The 20366-nt window shown below is 41.1% G+C and overlaps 1 protein-coding gene across 3 annotated transcripts in view; it reads right to left on the bottom strand.

Annotated features, from left to right (window-relative positions):
* LOC125879015 (metabotropic glutamate receptor 4-like) overlaps nucleotides 1–20366 on the bottom strand; it is a 277294-nt gene that overhangs the window by 132282 nt on the left and 124646 nt on the right. The gene's annotated exons all lie outside the window — the stretch shown is intronic.

The raw sequence follows: 20366 nt of genomic DNA, 5'->3' as shown, positions 1-20366 counted from the left end.
ACGAAGCAATATAAAAAGACAAAATAAAAGGACACAGAAATTAAAGAAGATAAAACAGAAAAAGACAGATTAAACAGGGGAATACAGTGCGGTGCAAGATATGAATAAATAGTCCTGCATTTCATTTAATTCAAGGAAGCAGCAAACAAAAAAGTCTTAAACCTTGATTTGAAACTACTGAGATTTATTGCACCCTAACTTTTCTGGGACTTTGTTCCAGATATGTTCAGCAGAAAAACTGAACGCTGCGTCTCCGTGTTTAGTTTCGACTCTGGGGACAGGAAGCAGGCCCGTCCCAGACCAGCTGAGAGGTCTGAACAGTTCATTATGTAGCAGAACAGAAATGTATTTTGGCCCTGGAACATTCAGAGCTCTGTAGACAAACAGTTTTTAAAGTCCATTATTTGACAAACAAGACCACGGTGTAAAGATTTAAGAAATGAGACGTGAGTGATCCAGTGTGCTGGTTTTGGTGAGGACAGCTGCAGCTGTCTGAATGACTTTTAAGAGTGATCTATAAAGATTATAATAATGAAGATAAAGATGCATGGGTGCGTTTTTCTCATTCCTGGTGAGACACTGCCCTTTAATTGTTGATATATTCTTTAAGTGATGTTAGGGTGATTTTGTAATTGTCTAAATCCATGACTACACAAAGATTTCTGACTTGGTTTGTGGTCTCTAACATTAGCGACTAAAGCTGGGCTTTGGTTTTTAATCGCTCTTCTTTGGCTCCAAAAGCAAGACTGTTTGTTTTATCTTTGACAAAAGAAAAATGAGACATGTATGGGTGGGGGGAAAGAAATCAATGCTTAGATGTGCTGCAATGTGGAAGATGCGATGAAGTTGTTGGAGGGTAAGACGAGCAAGCTAACGACTGTCAGGACTCTGCCTCTTCATTCCAAAAGTGCAGCTGCAGGCTACCAGTAAGCTACGCTGTGTTGTCTGTAAAGTACTGTTTAATTTTTCTTTGTAGGCAGGCTGGAGAGACAAAAAAAAAGAAAGAAAGAAGCGCTGTGCCAAAGTCAATAATGGTCTGGAAAAACCTGCTGTTTATTCATGTTGATGACATTCATAGGTAGACGAACATGCATGTAAACACAACGGGCAATGTCAAGGTCAGTTAACTTCTTGATACACCTGCTAAGGGGGCTGGTAGTTGAAAAAAATCAAGCATATTTTTGACCAGCCAAAATTTTAAAAAATGCCTTTTTGTGTCATATATATATATGTTTTTCCAGTGCATTTAATTAAGATAGAAAGGTACTACGTTGGATACAAAATTGAAAAAGAGGCCAGAGCCAAATCTGAAGCAAATCACCACCACAGTCTATATGTGAATAAGTATGAGTATAAGTAAGCACTGTATATAACTAGGGCTTTTATTGTGAAAGGTAAGAACGGAAAGTGAAGCTAATGCGCTGCTGCTGACAATGTGGGAGGCAAGAGTTTTCCGTCTTGATTCAGACACGGGGCCTCCGTGCTAATATTTCATTGCCTTCATAAGTATGGGCACAACACTAGGTAGCAGCAGACCAGTGGTGAGTGATAGTTTAGTGGATCGGCTGATGTCCCAAATGGTAAACAGTGCCGAGAAACTGAGCTCGAGATGGTCAGTTATATGGCACCAATTAGACGCACATGTGTGTTTGTTTGCCTTTGTTTGACACAGACAGCCTAGGACAGTAGTTCCCAACTGGTGGGTCACAGTCCAAAAGTGGGTCGCGGGTCCATTCTGAATGGACCGCAAGTGGCTCGCGAATGTGTCAAGTACAGTGAATTTCCGGCACATATCTTTTATTCTGAAGTGCTGTTCCTGCTGTAGAGTGAGTGACTAACGGACAGCTACTTGACACAGACAGCAAACTAGCTCGACAACATGGCCAAACACAAGTATGATGCTGAATATATTAAACTGTGTGGACCCTGAACTGTTGACTAAGGAGAAATCTGGACCCTGTGGCTGAACCAGTTGGGAACCACTGGCCTAGGAGCAACCTATGAGCAGCAGAGCCCCTAAATGACACAAAATGCAGTAGAAACTCTCAGAATGGTTTTACTCACATAAGTATTTTGTTACAAATATTTACCCACCAGTGTGGCAGACAGCCTTCTGAGATTTACTTGCCAAACAAAAAAATCTACCTGCATTTGGCGCTTGGCAGGAGTTCATTTCAGACCCTGATGACAGGCCTATGAGCCTATTTAATTCAATTTAATGTCTACATAAATACATTTGAGAGATGAACATGAAGTATATCCTGAACACTTTGTACGCCATCACCTGGAGACTAAGGTTGGAGCTGGCAGAGCCGACGACAGAGCAGAGCAGCAATCAGCGGTAATGTGAACAAATAAGACCAGCTGACCGATAAACATGGCAGCATTAAACAATAAACAACTCTGTGGGATAGAAAAAAACTTTGTCGGTCTGTTTCACTTCAAAAAAAAAAAAAAAACCTGTGCTCCGCTCGCTCAGTATTTTGGCTTTCCCTGGAGCAAAGGGTGCAGCATAGAGGTCGCACTGCTGGAGACAAAATGTTTAAAACAACACAGTGACGCACACCCCCTCATTTTGTTATTCAAACACAGGCGGGAGACTGTGAGGTGCTTTCAGATTAATTGATTCATTAATTAATGCAGTTAACTTTTTAAAATAAAAAGCCTGTGGACCATTTATCTTAATTGCCACTTGTGTTTCATATGTATTCCAGTGGAATCAGGACTCCAGTAAATGATTGAGCACAGAGGATAACCGAACAGAGCCAGAGACTAAAATTTCTATTCAGTCGAGAATCGATTTTGAATCTAATCGGACACCAAAGACTCACATCAAATCATGAGCTTCCAAAACATTCACAACCCTGGAGACAAGGAGAAATTAAAACCATTTTTTCAGTGAGAGGACTGACAACATCCAACAAGCTTCCTTCCTTTCGAGACTCAAAACAAAGCTACTGATCCTGAACCCCCGCCGAGGCTTTAAACACCCAGCCTCAGTGCTCCCTCACACTGCAGCAGGCTGCTCAGTTCACAAGCTGAGGCGATGAGCATGTCAGCCACATGAGTAGGGGTCACTTGCTAAACATAAACACATCTTAGCATGGCCTGTTGTACACACCACAGAATGTGCTGTCTTCTCTGTAGCATCTTACTTTGATAAAAAACGATCCACTGCTACAGGGTACGCAGTAGTAGCTTTTATAATAGTAACACTTTGTAAATGCAAGAACTTGCATCATGGCAGGCTTCTGTTGCTCCCTCCACTCCGAAGATGTTAGTGATGCGTGTGTTGGAGAAAGAAAAACATTACATAAGGAACTTAAATATATAAAAATAAATGGGTCAGCTCGAGCACGAAGCCTGTCTTGAGTGACCATAATTTTAGATTTTCTGGTGGTGGTGGTTGTGTTTCAACACAGGGGGCTGTTTTCGTGGGATTGCACCGTGTCAGTTTTTGTAATAGGTAAACTGTGTTCGTGCAAATGGGATTTTTCATCCCTATGGCACACAGTGATTCACCAAACAGACGGCCGGGGTGTTTCCTGGTAATGACACACAGTGTGCCTTTTGATGAGGATCTGTCGTCATGTTTTTGTGTGTCTGAACAAAATGAGGAGAAGGTGCACTCAGTGATACATGATCCTAATGAAAAACAGCCCTATTTTCCCTCTAGATGCCTCTTTGCCACATGGCATGCGACATTTCATTATCACAGACAGCAGACCTGTAGGCTGGGAACACACACACACACACACACACACACACACACACACACACACACACACACACACAGATAACCCTTGATATTAAACATCTGACTTCAAGGCAACGTCCTCCCACCAAGATGAACACTACTGTGGCCCAGCTCTCTTATTTGAGTCAAAATATATAAATAAGAGCTGAACTGGAGTTTTATCTTGACTGGCCTTTGGCCACAGATTGGCTGTGATACAGGACATGTACAAAGAGGGAATACAGACTAGAAAAGAAGAAGGAATAAATGTGTAGAACAGTGGAAATGCAATACAACATCTGGGTGATACTAATGAGTATGCACATGCGTCATATGTGTAAGCGTGTTAGTCGTTTTGGTCTATACTCTGTATTTGGTGGCTTGCATATTAAGGCACCACTTAATATTGTCACTATATCGTCACTATAATATTTAAACACTGCTAACAGGGCAGTTTTTATCCACAGGCCGGGGCATTTAAGGCATTAATATAGACCCTTTTATTTTTAGTAAACAGTATGATGTTTTTTCATGGGCAGGGCTTAGCTGGAGCCAAAACAGTTCTCCACAAACATTACCTAGTGCTAGCTAGCAACTTCTGTTGCCTTGTTTTAGACAATGGAGGAAGATGATGCGAGTGGTGTGTCCAGAAATATTCATTCTGTGAGTGTCTGAGTGTCAGAGCTCACTTTGGCACAAACTGGACCATTCGTAAATTCAGTGCGCTGTCTGAATGTACCATTCGGTTATCTAGAGCACTGTACTCTCTGAGTCTCTGCACTTTGTCTGGGGAGACGGATTAGCAGAGTGCCAAGTAGAGTGAATGTGTGATTAGCTTAGCTGCTCGTTAATTCATGTAGAAATAGAACGCTCTGTTTCTTCGACCAACAGGGCTCTCATTACAGTGTAGAGCATCAGACTGAATTCACGAACGCACCATGTCAGGTCACTCACTCTGTGAGTGTTACTTGAAAAATTAAACACTGACCAACAGGACCAGACTGGCCGACCCGTATGCTCTCACTCAGTGGAAGGATGATTGACAGGATTGCTGAAGCTTTGTGGTTGGTTACTATGCCAATCTTACAAAGGAGGATGAAACTTAAAGGGTTTCCTCCAGTTAGTTTTGCGATCAAGGCTAACGTTAGCTAATGTGCAAAAAAAGTTAGTGTTACGGAGTAATCCAGTATTCTTCTTAATACTCCCCAGTTTCTGATGACGTGGATGTGATAACCCTTAATACACATAACGTTTTTAACCCCTCCAACAGAAAATACTTTTCCTCTAACCTGATATGAAGTGTGCGCTGCACTTGTGAGCATTTTTGCTGATTGCCTCTGTCCAGTCCTTTTGTCTGATCACATTTATCCACAGTTGCCTTCATTTTTGTTGATGGGCAGTGGAGGCTGCTATGCGATAAAATTTAAGTTTTGAGCCATGATTCCTTCTATTCTGGCTCCCAGTAACACAACAGGACAAGATTTAAGACTCCTATAGCCTACAGCCCTGTGGTGGAGAGTCCTGTTTTGCCTCCAGCTAAGAAAATGACATTGTGACGTCAGCCCTAAAAGGATCTACATATGGCAACATTATTTACAGGTGTTTTAGCGTACTAGAGACCAGCACAAACATTAATACTAGACATAGGTTACGGTTACATGATAGCTTCTCATTCGGAATGAAATAAATCTGGATGAAATCATTCGGAATTAAAGTCTTTCCAGGTAGTTTACACGGGAAACATTCATTCAGAATGAGGGTTTACATGGGAGATCAGTTCAATCGCCTTTATTCGGGTCTGCGCAAGGTTTGGGTCAGGAAAGGTTTCTGATTGGATAGGGGGCAGGGCGGATGTTACGTGTTTACATTTACCAGAAGAAAACACTGTAGTCCTCGCTCCGGATAACAAGATGTTTGACGACGCTGTTCTTAGTGCCTTTTTCGGGCGTGTTTGCTTCATCTGTTGAGGAGGAGAAGGGAGGTAGAAGGTCGAAGAAGGGAGATGGAAGACCGTGCTGTGGCGAATGGAAACCGCTGAGTGCAACAAGTCCGACTGCTCTATCTCAGCCTGTTGCTATGCAGCCCATTGCTATGCGCGCTATATACATCAGAAGGACAAGGAAACGAGCATGCGCAGAAAGACCGGAATGAATTTAAAGAGGAATGAGAGTATACATGCACACAAAATTCTTTCATTCGGAATGACAAACAGAATAAACCACCCCCTTTAATCGGATTTAATTTTCAATCGGAATGACCATTTTTCAATCGGAATGACTGTTTACATGACCACTTTTAATCGGAATGGCCTTTCATTCCGATTAAAAGTGGAATTAAACTGTCCATGTAAACGTACTGGTTGTCACAAATGAGTCAATAGATAAAGCTCTTGTGGATGTAAAACCTTTAAGAGTGTGTGAGCAGCTTGCCATGGTAGGGGGGTAAATCAAAGGTTTCATCACGATATATCAATTCTTTGGACAACACAATATGTTCATGTTATTTATAGTTTGTTTAATTTTGTATTTGTGTTTCTGCATGTGCATATTATATGTCAGATTGGATCTGTCGCTGTGTCCAAATTTCATCCCTGATTGTAAGCATGTTCTTAGTATGTACAGTCATGTGTAAGTATATTGACAGCAGACAGAGCACATACTAAATACAGCTGATTTGAGAGTGTGCTGTTGATGAACACTGTTCTCCCACAATGCGGTGCACAAAGGAACTGAAGATGCTGCTCACAGCTGGAAAAAGAAAGATAATTGTGGGTGGTGGTGAAACAGCTTCAGAAAGATTTCGGAAAACAAAACAAAACAAATGCATTAAATCTCAGGAAAAACGCATAAATGTCTCATTGTGAACTTTAATTGGCGGCCACTTTAAGATGCAGTTTGATGAAATCCAACTTCACATGTATTATTGCCTGTTGGTATAAAATTTCTAAGTATGTTCATTTATGTGAAGACAAATCCGGCGACTGCTTTGTGTGTTTTACCATCTGGCTGCACCGCCATCACTGCAGTGGCAAGTCATAGTGACTCAGCGTCTGCTGCTGCCTGCTGATAGTGACAGCTGCAGACGCTGTCTAAATGATCTCAGCCGACTGATGACAAATGCTGCCATAAAAAATGTAGACATTATTGACTGTCTGCCAAAAAACAGTCAATGTTAAAAAATTATAGTCCTACCAAACAAAACTGGTGACTCTTCGCTGGATGCAGCTGTGACTGCTCATTGTAACTTATATAAATAGTTGGCGTGGATAATAAACAGATGAGGGTGTATAAAATTTATCAAAGTGCAATTAAAGGCTCATGAGGACACCACCATGTTCTGTTTCTGTTTTCAAAAGCTGCTGTCCCTACGAGCTACCACAACGCATTCAGCTGAGTCACCAGTTAAAGTTATAGTTGGTAATCCTGTTCAGAAACACTTCTTGTTATACTTACTACTATACATGTTATACTACTTGTTACACTTCTTGTTTGTATGTGCTATCTAAATAGCTAACTCACGTTAGCTCAAGTGGCAGGCCAGCAACCCAGTTTTATACATCCAAAGACTTTCTATAAAAATCAACTTCTTGGCCACCAGACAAGGCTTCTAATTGAGACAGGCCTTTATTTGTCAAAATATGTAGCTACACCAGGCTAGTAAAAAAGACTGGGTGTTTAACTGGGACTAGGCCTTTAATTGAAGTTTTACGGTACGGTAGCTATGTTAGCTAAACCAGCGTTAACTGACATTAGTTGTTTTACAATCATTTTTTCCCAAAGTGTAAGTTTGCCACTTCTGTTGGAGCAGCTGAGAACTGCACACGTTCTTCCGAAAGTTGTCAAAAGCAATGTTACATAGAAAGTAAAGATAAACCTAAACCTTACATTCAAACACAAGTATACTGTAAGGACAACCTGGTCTCACTCTGAAATTCGGGGCTTGGGCAGTGACTTGCGACGCCAGACACTGGGACAAAAAAAAAAAAAAAGCCATCCTTTAACGTCGGCATGATACACGGCCCGTTGCCATTATAGTTGCTCAGTGGCATCAGGGGAAATGTGGCGGGTGAAGAACTAAACAGATGGATTTGGGACATGGCTTGTGTCTTTTTGTTTGCATTTTGGTGGATATTTGGACAACTGTGTTTTATGAGAGAAGAAAGCCTAACCAAACTAGTAGTTTTAATATGTAATCTGTATTCGATGCAGAATCGGGGATGAAAAGCACTGATTTCTTAGTTCCATTACATTAAATAAAAAAAGATGATGTGTTTTCCCTTTTTGTTTGGTACATGGGGTTTTGTTTGTGGTATTTTCAGCCTCTCCGACCACAGCTATCCAAGCTACCCCAGCTTGGTTTGAGATGTATTCATGAAGACAGGTTAGAGGCCGGACTCCCTGAGGTATTCACTTCAGTACCAGGACCTGAAGATGATTCCCTGCGAGAGCCACAGCAGGGGGAACAACATGAAATAATGATATGGAAAACATGATAATGGACCTGAGTGTATTCATGGACTGGAATTTTTAACATGCTACTGACTGAGGTTATTTAGGGAATAAAAGAAGAAAACTTTATCTTACTAAAACGCTCCTTGAGAGGTATTATCACTACAACTTCTTTATTTAGGTGGCATCTCTAATTCAAATACTTCAAATGCTTTGTTCATTGCAGTCGCTGTAAATGAAGTTATTATTTTGTTATATTAAAAATGGTTCTACTAAGTAAGGACTTGTTTTGTAGCTGGCTGTGTCTCTCTCCTCTTAATCCAACTGCCTTTTTCTTGTTCCCTCCCATATTAGGGATCACATGGACCTGCACTGCACCAAATGATCAATGTTTCTTCAAATTATACTGACAGAAACCAGGTCGAGTGGCCCGATGAATGCACCGCATGATGCATGGATTAAGGTTTAGAGCATCTTGTTATTTGCCTTACATCGAAAACGAACAAAAGTGCATCATTTGAAGGAGACCTTTAAACAGAAAATGATTCATAGGTAAAAGTGTTGTTTCCCTGCCTGGCATGTGACTTTCTCAGCTATTGATACCCAACATGTTCTCTGCTGAGAACTCAGCAGAGTGCGAAGCTGTTTAATTGTTCCGGCTATTAGCAGGTACAGTTTGGGGCCAAAAATAGCAGATTTCTGCAACACTGTGTCAGCTGCTGTGAAGGTGACAAGTTGCTGTTTGCTGAGAGGGATGTGAAAATTTTCATTATGACCAGAATATTGGATGATCTCACTTATCAACCAACCAAATATGGTTTCTGTCACTTTGAGCAGCTCTTATCAGGCTGCTGTATGTTCAAATGTTCGTGTTTCTGATAAGTTAGGTTTTCATAAGTTATTTGATACTATTAAAATGGGATTTGATGTCATGATGACAGCTATGTGTGCCAGCCAGTGTGCTCATTACCAATGGCAATGCTCGCAATTGGTTGGACGGTTGTCTGGGTAGACACTCGACACCCCAGAGATCGCTGCTGTTCAGACTCTGGCTTCAAATGACGTCACCAGAGCCAGATGGCAGTGACTGTATCGCTGCATCAATATTTTCATATTGATACTTGTACAGTGCAGTTTTAATTTCGTTGATGAAAACTATGACGAACACTTTTCTTGAACAACCTTTTATCCATGACAAAAAGCGAGAAGATGACAAGCTCAAAATGGAGCTTGATAAATAACACTATGATGAAACTAATGTTTAATTTTTCACAGATGAGACAAAAATGTTAGTGGTGGACTATCGGCCATAGAAAGCCAACAACAGCCATTCTTGCAAATATCTTCAAATGCCACATGAGCAACAGGCTGTCAAACTCACACCGGAGCAGCGTCAGCCATTGGTGCAAGTTGTGAACTCTAATTCAGCAGTTAATAATCAGCCGTGTGTGTTTGACTGTGGATGGTGGAGCTGTTGAATGGATTTGTGCAGTTTGTTAGTTACAGCAGTGACTGTTAGCTGTTAGCTCTGTTTGTCAGCCACTAAGTAGCAGCGAAGCAAGCAACCACAGGCTGCCGGACTTCACATCTGTTGATCCCTGCAGGACTCAAATCAAGACCAGACTGTCTCTGGGAAGGTTCATGGTTTGATGCTTTCTGACAAGCAGGTAGGAAGCTCAGTTATCTGTGAGTGTAAGTGAACAATCTGAACTCAGCGGAGTTTTCTCCGACAGAGATTAAAGTTTAGTTTTAATCACCTACTCTGTAAAACATGAGTTTAAACCTCCAGACTGACATGTTGCAGATTAGGAAAGAATTCAGGCTTAAATAAAGTCATTTTCTGGCTTCTTAATAGTAAGGCTGTTAAATCAGAGTTTGCAATGAACCTGGGTACAAATCCTAGTGAAGGATAAAAATGACTAAAATGTGACTAAAACTAATATGCAATTTTGTCTCAGGACTAAGACAAAGATAGACACTGGTACATCGTCCATCTTTATATACAGTCTATGGTCTGAAAAGATACATACTACTGTTTATGCACACAGAAGTATACTGGACAATCGTACACATATGGGGTATGTAGTGCTTAGTATACAATTTCAGATGCAATAGCAGTAATGGCCTTTTGCTCTTACAGTTCTGGATCCGCTGTTACTCTGAACAATAAAGTAAACTCAAGACCAAAAAACATTGGCAGCGAACACCACGTGTCAAGAAATACACCCCTATTAATTTCAACGTATAAAGGCCCATTTATGCTCAACATTAAATACGGATCCAGATACGGATGGAGCCTTCTGTCCGTGCTCCGTGTTCATTTCGTCCATATTTCTGCACATTTCCATAAAGCTTACGGATACAGGCCAAACGGAGCAGTACCACCGGGAACTGTGGGGGCAGTGTTGCTGTCACTACCCGATACGTAGCTCTAGTGAGACACGAAGAAGAAATAACAATTCAGTTTCTCACATCGGCAGTACTAGAGAAAAGAATTCTCCGTCCTCCAGTCGTGATGTATTTAACGGCCTCACCGACCACCGCCTCCTACGACGCTGCCTCTGTTTTTGTCTTTTATGCAAGAGGTACATTATCAATATCTCCTCCACAGTCGCCATGTTTGTTTTTGAGTTTGTTGTTGTCATAAACTTTTGACGCTGGGCTGCCTCCTGGTGGATATACTGGTTAACATCCATGCCAACGTAAAGAGTGCATAGAAGTATATGGGCAGTAACGGTAACATCGTTTGAAACGGACGTATACATTTTCGTACGTAAAGGGAGCATAAATGGGCCTTAACCCCACACTGGTGGTGGCAAGACACACATCGGCGCTCCTGGACACATCGCCCCACAGCACTTCATGCCACCATCCTGTTTCCAACCTCCTGCCCCTGTAATTAAATGCATTTTCCCCCTGCTCCCTCTCTGCTTGTACATACCACCTCCCGTAGCAGCTCTTTTTCTCTGCTCCTACAGTAGCTTGACTCCTCTCCTCACTATTGATGCATGAAGAGAACTCTGTTACTGTTGCTGTCTCGTGTGAGACAGAGTGGATGAGGAGAGACTCATTGTTGAGGTCAACAAATATCCTGAGCTGAAAGACCCACAATCCCGTCATTATAAAGACAATGGCCAAGAAGATATAGCCTAGCGAGTCATAGTTCTGGAGATCGGCTCCTCAGGTGAGAAATCATGTTTATTTAGGGGCTCTCCACACATGATTTTAAGCTAATGCAAAGGTGGAGGAAGTACAGATCTCTCAGTAAAAGTAGTAATAGCTTTGCATGGTCGTCTGTTTTGAGATGCAGTGCAACGCGTCCAGTGTGTGCCAGGGGCTACGTTGCAGGTGTGTTTTCAGCTTCTCACTCACAGCAGAAGGGACCTGCTTTCTCAGGAGCTGTATTCACTGATCCAGCTCCTTGTTGTTCGATTTAACCTCCCCTCTTCAGCTCCAGTCAGTGATGCTAGTCCCTGCATGATTGGTGGAGGCTGCACAACCACTAGCCACAACTGTAGCATGCGGTAGACTTGAAATGAATGAACCTCAGTCATAAACGGAGCAGTGGTAAACACCCCAGGAGGACGTAACAGAGAACTATACCAGCAGTCAATACACAGTGTGGCTGTAAACAGACGCCCCCCTGAGGACATAATACAGGACTCATTTCGAAAAAGCAAGGCCACTTTGACCAATGGTTTAACTTCATCACTCACTCACTCAGACTTTCGTGTTTATAGCACTGGCCTCGCATGCTCATGCTGCGGTCCAGCCAAAACAGCTCCTACTGCAGCACCTGTCTCTGCTTGTTAATGCAATTAGGTCTCGAGACTGTGCTTGAAATCACTGTAACACAAATCACTCATTTGACAATATAACAGTCTATTCCCTGAATCTGTATCAAGATGCATTGATATTTAGCTAAACGGTTTTGTGCATCAGCCCCATCTGGTCTTGGCAGCCCACTCTCAAATGCCTGATTTCTAATTAAAAACTTGCCCTATTGATATCAAGACATTTAATAGTAACATTTTCAAATGTCCCAAGATCACCTTAGGTCTTGAAGCCTCTCCGAGAAATGATAATCTGGCACAGAAATATTGAGTTGCATGCCTTTTGGTTTTACAGCATCATTTAAGACTTTTTAGTGACTATCTGGCGCCACATTTATCTTAACTGTTGTTTCCTTTGTTGAGCATCCTGTTGAGATGAGGAGCAACTTAATGATGATAATGTTGGGACCCGAGGTGTAGGTGCAGTATTTTTCCGTGCCGACATGCAAAATAGCTGACTATATTTGCATCTGTAATTCAGACACCTGACAGATCCTTGCAACCTGCAGTGCGGTCCAAATGCAGAGCATCTGCTTCAATCAAGTTGTATATGGAAAACATGGATGGGTAAACACGGTTTATCCTCACTATTTGGCAATCTCATTTCACCATAGAAGAATGCAGGTTTCAACATAGTATGAGCTAAGCTGAGCTGTTTACTCATGACCCAGACATATGATAACAGGGATACACTGCTGACTACAAAACCAGTAACTGTACACCAAATTCATTAGTCTGAAATAAGCTACATATCCATTTCAAAGCAAAACAAACCTTGTACAATATTTACATTATGATTAAAGCTGAAATAATTAATGGGTAGTATTTAGGGATACACGTACACACACATGCGAAACAAAGCCTTGCCAATGGTTTCACACTATCCCACTGACTCATAGGTGGTGTAACGTGTGAAAATACACTGTCAAAGTTTCATATGGAAGGAAATACATTCACCATGTTTGTTAGGCCACAAGGATACACACAATGTGTTCTGCTGAGTAACACTGAATGTAAACACAAGTTTGGATTGTTTACAAAAACCCACAGGACACCTTTAATCATAAATCCATTTATTTTCAAGCACAGTGCAGAAGTTTCCAAGCAGAGGCTCCGGGATCTCACGGACAATTAATTGATTTATTAGGAGAATAAACTGCAAATCAACATCGACTAAGAATTTTCCTGGTCAACTAATAGTCATCATTTAGGGCCATTATTCGACTAGTCGCCCGCATGTTTTTGATATTTATTTAATCATTAAATTCTATTTTTTTGGTGGGGCAACACAATGGTTTGAGTTGAAGGTGTGAGAAAGAATAGTATCAGTAACGTTGTTCACACTGTGCTACATTACAGAGAAATACAAAACCGTACTAATGAACCTTCATTAATATAGGCCTATATTTTATCTACAAGTGCACGTCACACACTGAGCGAGCCGCCTGTTAATGACGCTGTGGGCTAATGGGCATGTAGCTACTCCCATGTTTCAGATGATACGTCATGTTTGTAGTCGACCAATGAAGATGAGTTTACATATCACCTTGGGTTCATCCTTCACCTTCTCAAAATGATCCCACACTTTGGATTTCCTGCCCGACATGTTGTTAACTAGCCTGTGGAATAACCGCAGGTACAAGCCCTGGAAATTGAGGGCTGGACGCATGGTGCGTCTAAGCAACCTTAACAAGCATCGTATAGCCTATTTACCTGAAATTCTACGTGCGGCGCTGATCGTCTTCCAGGCACTGTTTATAAGTGTGTAGGCCTATCGTCCGTGGGACTGATGTAAAGCTCTGGGTAGCCCTGCACTAACATGATCAACTTTTCGGTATTTATCAGACTGAATATTTACAGAAGTAGGGAAAGGTATCTGTCGGCTGTGATTGGTTTGTAACTGATTGTAACTGTCATTGGTTTGTGACTCCTGTCTGACTGCTGAGCATGGCCACTTCCTGTGTATGTCCTTTCAAATTAAATCCCCATATGGTCCACTCATATAGGTTTGGATTTATTTCTGACAAGGTGCAGCTCCAAACAGAGTTCCACGTTTTGTCGACCAATAAAATCTTGCTGACGGGGCGTCGGTGGCTTAGTGGTAGAGCAGGCGCCCCATTCACGAGGCTGTTGCCACAGAGGCCTGGGTTCGACTCCAGCCTCTGGCCCTTTGCTGCATGTCACTCCCTCTCTCTCTCCCCCTTTCACGCTTGACTGTCCTATCAAATAAAGGCTAAAAATGCCCATAAAAATATCTTTAAAGAAAAAAAAAAAAAAATTCTTGCTGACTAATGACCTTTCTGGTCGGCTAACGTTTGGTCGACTATTAGAGGGCAGCCCTAAAATCAATCGATAAAAGATTCAATGTTAGTTGCAGCCGTTATTGTTACTGAAACATCTTACAGACATTTATAAACTGAAGTTCAGTGTAGCAGCAGCAGCGATGACACACATAGTGGAGCGGAGCCTGTTTCTGTCTAACGGACTGGAAAATGTCTGCTTGACTATGGAGATATCTTTTATTGTCATTCTGCTGGCTCTACCTCAAAACAACTCGATGCAGTTTATCATTGTGCTTTCATTACAGGAGACAAACACAGTACTCTTCACTGTGTACTATATAGAAAAAAAATAGACTGGGCCTCACTTTCAACATGAAGAGAACTGCTTTCTATCATCTTTATTTATGAAGGTCTCCTGCACAAGCTGCCACAGTACATTACGTTTCTTCTCAAATTTGAAACCACTGCTCACCAAACCAGATCTCAGGACTGTTTAACTCTAGTTACCCCTCGGGTCAATGCTGAACTTTGAAAGACTGCTTTGCACCTAATAAACTGAATAAATTACAGAGGATTTTAAAAGCTGAAAGTCTCACTTCACTGGCCGATTTTAAACTTTTAACACTGAATCTATTATGTGATGTGTGCGATTGTCTCTGATGCTGTGTGTGCTTTTGTCACATCTGGCTACATTTGATTTTCCCTCTCTCCACTGTTGCCTTGTAGTCTGAAATAGATCTTCATCTCATTAGCTGGGATGGTATTTCTTCAATTTGATTGAAATCATTCTGATAAGAGAGTCAAACCGAACTGCTTACATAGACGATAATGAAGTGATTCAGAAAAAAAAACATTCAATCAAAGCATTTAATCAGAATATAACTTTTTTGACTTATGAAAAGTGGTTTTGCCCGCTGTGAAGTGTCTAAACTGCCAGAAACAAATTAAGTTTTTCTCCTAACTTTAAAAAAATGAATTTCAGTATATCACAAAGTATATGAGAATTAGTAGTTTCACCTGTTAATACAATTTAGTACTAAGTAACCCAGGTTATTTTCTGTAGCAACAAATTACAGATGCCACTGAGCTTCTCATCAGAAACTACAATTTACAGATGTTCCTAAATGTCTCACATACAAGACACAGACAATTGATATGTCCAGCCACTCCGAATTCAGCCTCCAACGACAACATCACAGAAGGCTACTGTTTCGAAATTAGAGAATACTTTTATTAATCAGAATTAATTAATTTATGAGCAATTTTCTGTCAAAACCAACAAAAGATGGTGCATAAAAACAGCTGAGGCACCAGAGAAAAAAATCAGAAACGTGCTGTCAGGGTTTAAATCAAACATCTGGACTTATTTGGGACTTTTTTACATGGAAAGAAGGACTTGGATATGACACATGTAATTTGCAAGCAGTGTCATATAAGAATACTCCAGGAATACTATGAACATGAAGGCTCACCTCATACTCCAACATCCAGAGATAGCTAAACCCGCTCTGCCGAAAAATCAACAAACACTGGACACACTTAGCTTGACACAACTATTATCCAACTCTGAGGGCGCATTCACACCAGGATAGTCTGGGGGACTGGATTTGGTTGGGCGGAGAATGCCGAATAATTTCACACCTTCATTTGGTTCGGTTCACTTTCACACTGCACTTTTTAAAGAGGACCAAACCACGTGGACAACGTCACGCAGTTACAACAGTTGCTCGTTTGGGGGCTGAATTGCCCGAAACGACCACTGACCTGGAAGAGAAAAAAGCATGACGAAGAAGAAAACCCAGCTCATCGATTGGCCAGGACCGAAAACAGAAATCCATCCTAGCTGGTTTGGTCACCACAAAAACAATGGAGCAACACCAAATCTATGCAGTCTTGGGGTAAGTGCCTGCGCCTGCACCTCCTCACTACTCCACATCTGCCCACGAGACATTTTCCAACTTATTCTTTTTTAAACCTCTGTTTCTCCCGATTTCGTTGTTTTTTTTTTGTTTGTTTGTTTGTTTGTTGTTTTTTCTGTTTGTTTAAAGCGGACCAAATAGCGCCAGTGTGAATGTGTCCTGAGAGAGCACAAAAAATAGCACAGTCCATCCATCACTTCATGGGCAAAGATCTGCATCCATACAGCGTAGTTGAAAACAAAGGCTTTTGTTACATGCTAAAAACACAGGAACCCAGGTATGTGACACAGCTACATCCAAGCTCTACAAATAAGTAAAGCATGAAGTTGAGGAATCTTTGAGTACAGCTGGAAGGGTGGTGTTAACTTGTGACGCCTGGACTTCACGTTCAGTGGATTCATACATGACTCTGATTGATCGGATTGCTGTTGTAACTAACAACACTTCTAACATGAGTGTTGCCATTCAGTTAGCAGAATACCTGCATGTGAAGTGTTAGGCTCACAATCTGGTCTTGCAGAGTGTGTTCAATCTGCCAACAGTTTAGTTTGTCAAGTGTATGCAGCATTTCTGACAGGTGTTATGATGGCGTTGATCAGTCTGTCTCCTTTGTGTCACATTTACTGCAATGAAAATGATTAAAGTCAGATGAACAGACTGAAAACTTTATCTGATGAGGTAAAAAATAATTTGCAGTTGGGTAAAAAAGGGTGATTAATCGCAATATATTGTATCGCAATATTGCAATAATATTATATTGTGATCCAAGTATCATGATAATATCGTATCATGGATCCTCTGGTGATTCCCAAGCCTAATTTCAAGGCACATAATGAGACTAATTTCATTTAAATAAAGGTTTTATAAATTACAAACTGTAATGTGATTTTTCAGTTTAAGCATTCACTATGTAACAGCTAAGATGAATCAGTTCATATGACTGTATTTTTCTTTACTCAACATGTTTCTGCTTAATGATAGGCATCTCTATAATAATAACAAAAAATTGTAACAAAATGAAAATTAGCCTTAAATGGCTCTGAGGCAAGTTTCGCCCCCAGCATCTACATCGGATTAGCATTTCATTTTTTACACAGTAACATGAAAACATTTCAGGAAACACAGGGACACATTTTAACCCCAAGTCAAATGCCCAGAGGTGATTTCACCAACATCATCAGCATTTAGCAGCTCTGCCTGCTGTCTTTAGACAAGTGTAAATGTAGAAACAAACAGCCATGATAATCATACACTAAAACATCTGCCAGGCTCCAGTGACTGAACAGTTCAGGGTCTGCTTGTGCACTCCACGAACAGTGGGTTTTGGCTTTGTTTTGCTCTGTGTCGGAGAGCTACCAAACAGCAGAGCTCGCACTGCAAAAAGCTCCTCACTCTCTCTCTCACACAGCAGGGGCTTTGTGTGCTGGCTGCAGTACAGCAAAGGCTGCATTATACCTAAGTGTCAGTGGGCAAAACGGCAGCGTACTCAGTATATTCAGGCAGAGATAATGCCTGTTGTTTTCTGCTCCAGCTTCATGCAGATTAAATTTACTGAAATTAAATTTACTGAAATTACAGCATCTAATTTATGTTGTTTAACTATATAATGGCCACTTACTGCGGGAATAGAATGTGCAATGAAAACAGCTATAATGTTTTGTTTTCATGCAACATCTGCACAGACAGACAATAGAGTCACACTGAATTATTTCATTCACACAGCTCCTTAATTCAATTGAGGGGCCTGAGAAGAAAATTTGGGTCTGGACAGCGGCTGCAAGCATAAAGAGAAGTCATTTAAATTTTGCAGAAAGGGATGCGGCTGAACTCTTTGAGTCAAACGCACCACTTCAGTATCCAGGTTTTCTCCTTAATTGCTATCAGCTGCTGTTGACACTGAGGGGAGATTAAAGTTTCACTTTGTTACTGTCAAGGTAAGTGGAGCAGCAAATAGCTGAGCCTCCTGAATAGAAAACCAATTCCTGCATAATGATATAACAAAACAGATTCTCACTGCTCTGGGAATGAACAACGAAGCACCAAACACAATGGGGACATTCGGCTATGATTCAGACCAATGCAATATAATATAAAGCGCCTGTATAGTAGTGGAAATAAATTCATTATCTTCATTATTTTCTGGACTTTCACAAAGGCGGCGCATCATTTCTTCTGTTCCCTGTGTTTGTGTATAGTTATAATGGGTTTAGGTCAACAGTTAATTGAGCTTAAATTGTAAACTGTGAGCCTACATAATGCTGCCTAACTCCAGTGCTGACGGATAGAGCCACATGGTGCGGCCACGCTGTCCACTGTCAAATGTCCAGCCCCAAGAGGCTGCCGATAAAATCTCTGAGCATGCTTTAGACCTTTTCATAATATTTCCATCTCTCAGATCTGACCTTTAGTATTTTGACATTCGATTGAATTGAGAGAAGAAGGCAAAGCCAATAACATTGAGCTCATCCTGCTTTGTCTTCCACCGAGACCGACATTACTCCTGCTTCAATCATGCAGATCACTCTGGGGAACCAAAGTCTCTCCACTGCCTACTTCAGCTCTACTGAAGTGATCCTAACTCTCCAGTTCAAAAAGGATTTGTGAACTGAGCTGAACCTGCTGCTGATGTGACCGTTTAGGAGGAGGCACGATGAGGAGTTTGCCTCGAGATGTTTGTTCTCAAACCTGGTAAAACTCCATCTCACTCAGTGATGTCAGAATTTCTGAAATATTCTGGAGCAGAAATATATACACCCAACTACAACCAATACATGTTGAGACTCAGAAGAAACGAAGAGACACATTAATGTGATTTGCTCCAAATAATCCCTTTTTATAACACAAGTGGCAGAATGAGGAGCAGTGTAATCAAATGTAAAGGCAGCAGAAGAATCAACAAGTACATTTTCTTAAGTGATGCAGTTAAGTACTATTTAGGGCTACTTGTACTTCAGTTGAGTATTTCCATTTTCTGCTACTTTATACTTGTACTCCACTACATCCTGGAAGCTAACATCTTACATTTTATTCCACCACATTTATTTGATAACATTAGTTACTAGTTATTTTGTAGATTAAGATCATTAATACAAAACATAAATCAACAACTGAATCACGATGTGTTTATACAGATTAAACTACCCACCACTATATGAAGTAGCTGATACTAAGTCCAGTTTCCACCGCGCAGTACCGTACAGTTCAGTTTTCCATTTCCACTGTGAAAAGTTGTGGATGGTACCAATGGAACCGTTCAGTACCGTCCCCATTTTTGGTCCCCCCTCTGTTGGGGTACCTAGCACACAGATCTGGTACTAAAAGGTGGAGCTGTGAACACTGCAGTCTGATTGGTCAGTAGAGGACGGTCACTCTGCTCAGGGCTGAGCTGTAGCTGGTTTTCAAACCACTGTTCATACTGTGGAGAGTTTTACATATAGTAGTAAACTACAACTATAAAATGAAATGATGTTTGTTGCCTCTCGCAGCAGGTGGGGTCACAGAAAAAAAATAACTTAACTCACTGGGCCGACTGCTGGCAACTTTTAAAGTGCTACATTTACCTGTAATGTTACTCAATGTCTGAGCTGACAAAGTGAATCCATCAGCACACCTTAAATTTCAATATGACAACTTTGACCATTATTTTAGTTTTCATTGTCTCTCTTCTATGACAGACACTTTCAGTAATGAGTGGATCTTTGAGTGTTTAAAAATATATATTAATTTTGACCGGATTATGTGAACTGCGTATATACCAATTAGGGCTGCTCGATTAATCGAATTTTAATCTACATTACGATTTGGTCTTTCAACGATTATGAAAACAAAATTATCATAACGATAACATAAAACGATTATGCGCTTCTTGTCAGTTTACTCTCGTTGTCCTGTGTTGCAAATCAAACGCACCAGGAAGCCTTGCATGCGCAATACCTCCCCCTCACCTCCTCTTCTCTTTTCAGTCCATGAGTCAAGTAGGTGAACTACGAGTAATGCAAGGGGCAGGTGATCGTGAAACATTTCAAAAACAGCATGCGGAAAATGGCAGAGGGAGAGCGAGAGAGGTTGGTCTGTGTGTATGCATGTATGTGTGCGTGCGCATCGGGGCTGAACTCCGCCGTGCACGATACAGAGAGCAGAGGAGAATT

The sequence above is a fragment of the Epinephelus fuscoguttatus genome, linkage group LG1 (genome assembly GCF_011397635.1).
Source record: "Epinephelus fuscoguttatus linkage group LG1, E.fuscoguttatus.final_Chr_v1".
Lineage (NCBI taxonomy): Eukaryota > Metazoa > Chordata > Actinopteri > Perciformes > Serranidae > Epinephelus > Epinephelus fuscoguttatus.
This window is presented reverse-complemented; position numbering and strand designations above follow the sequence as displayed.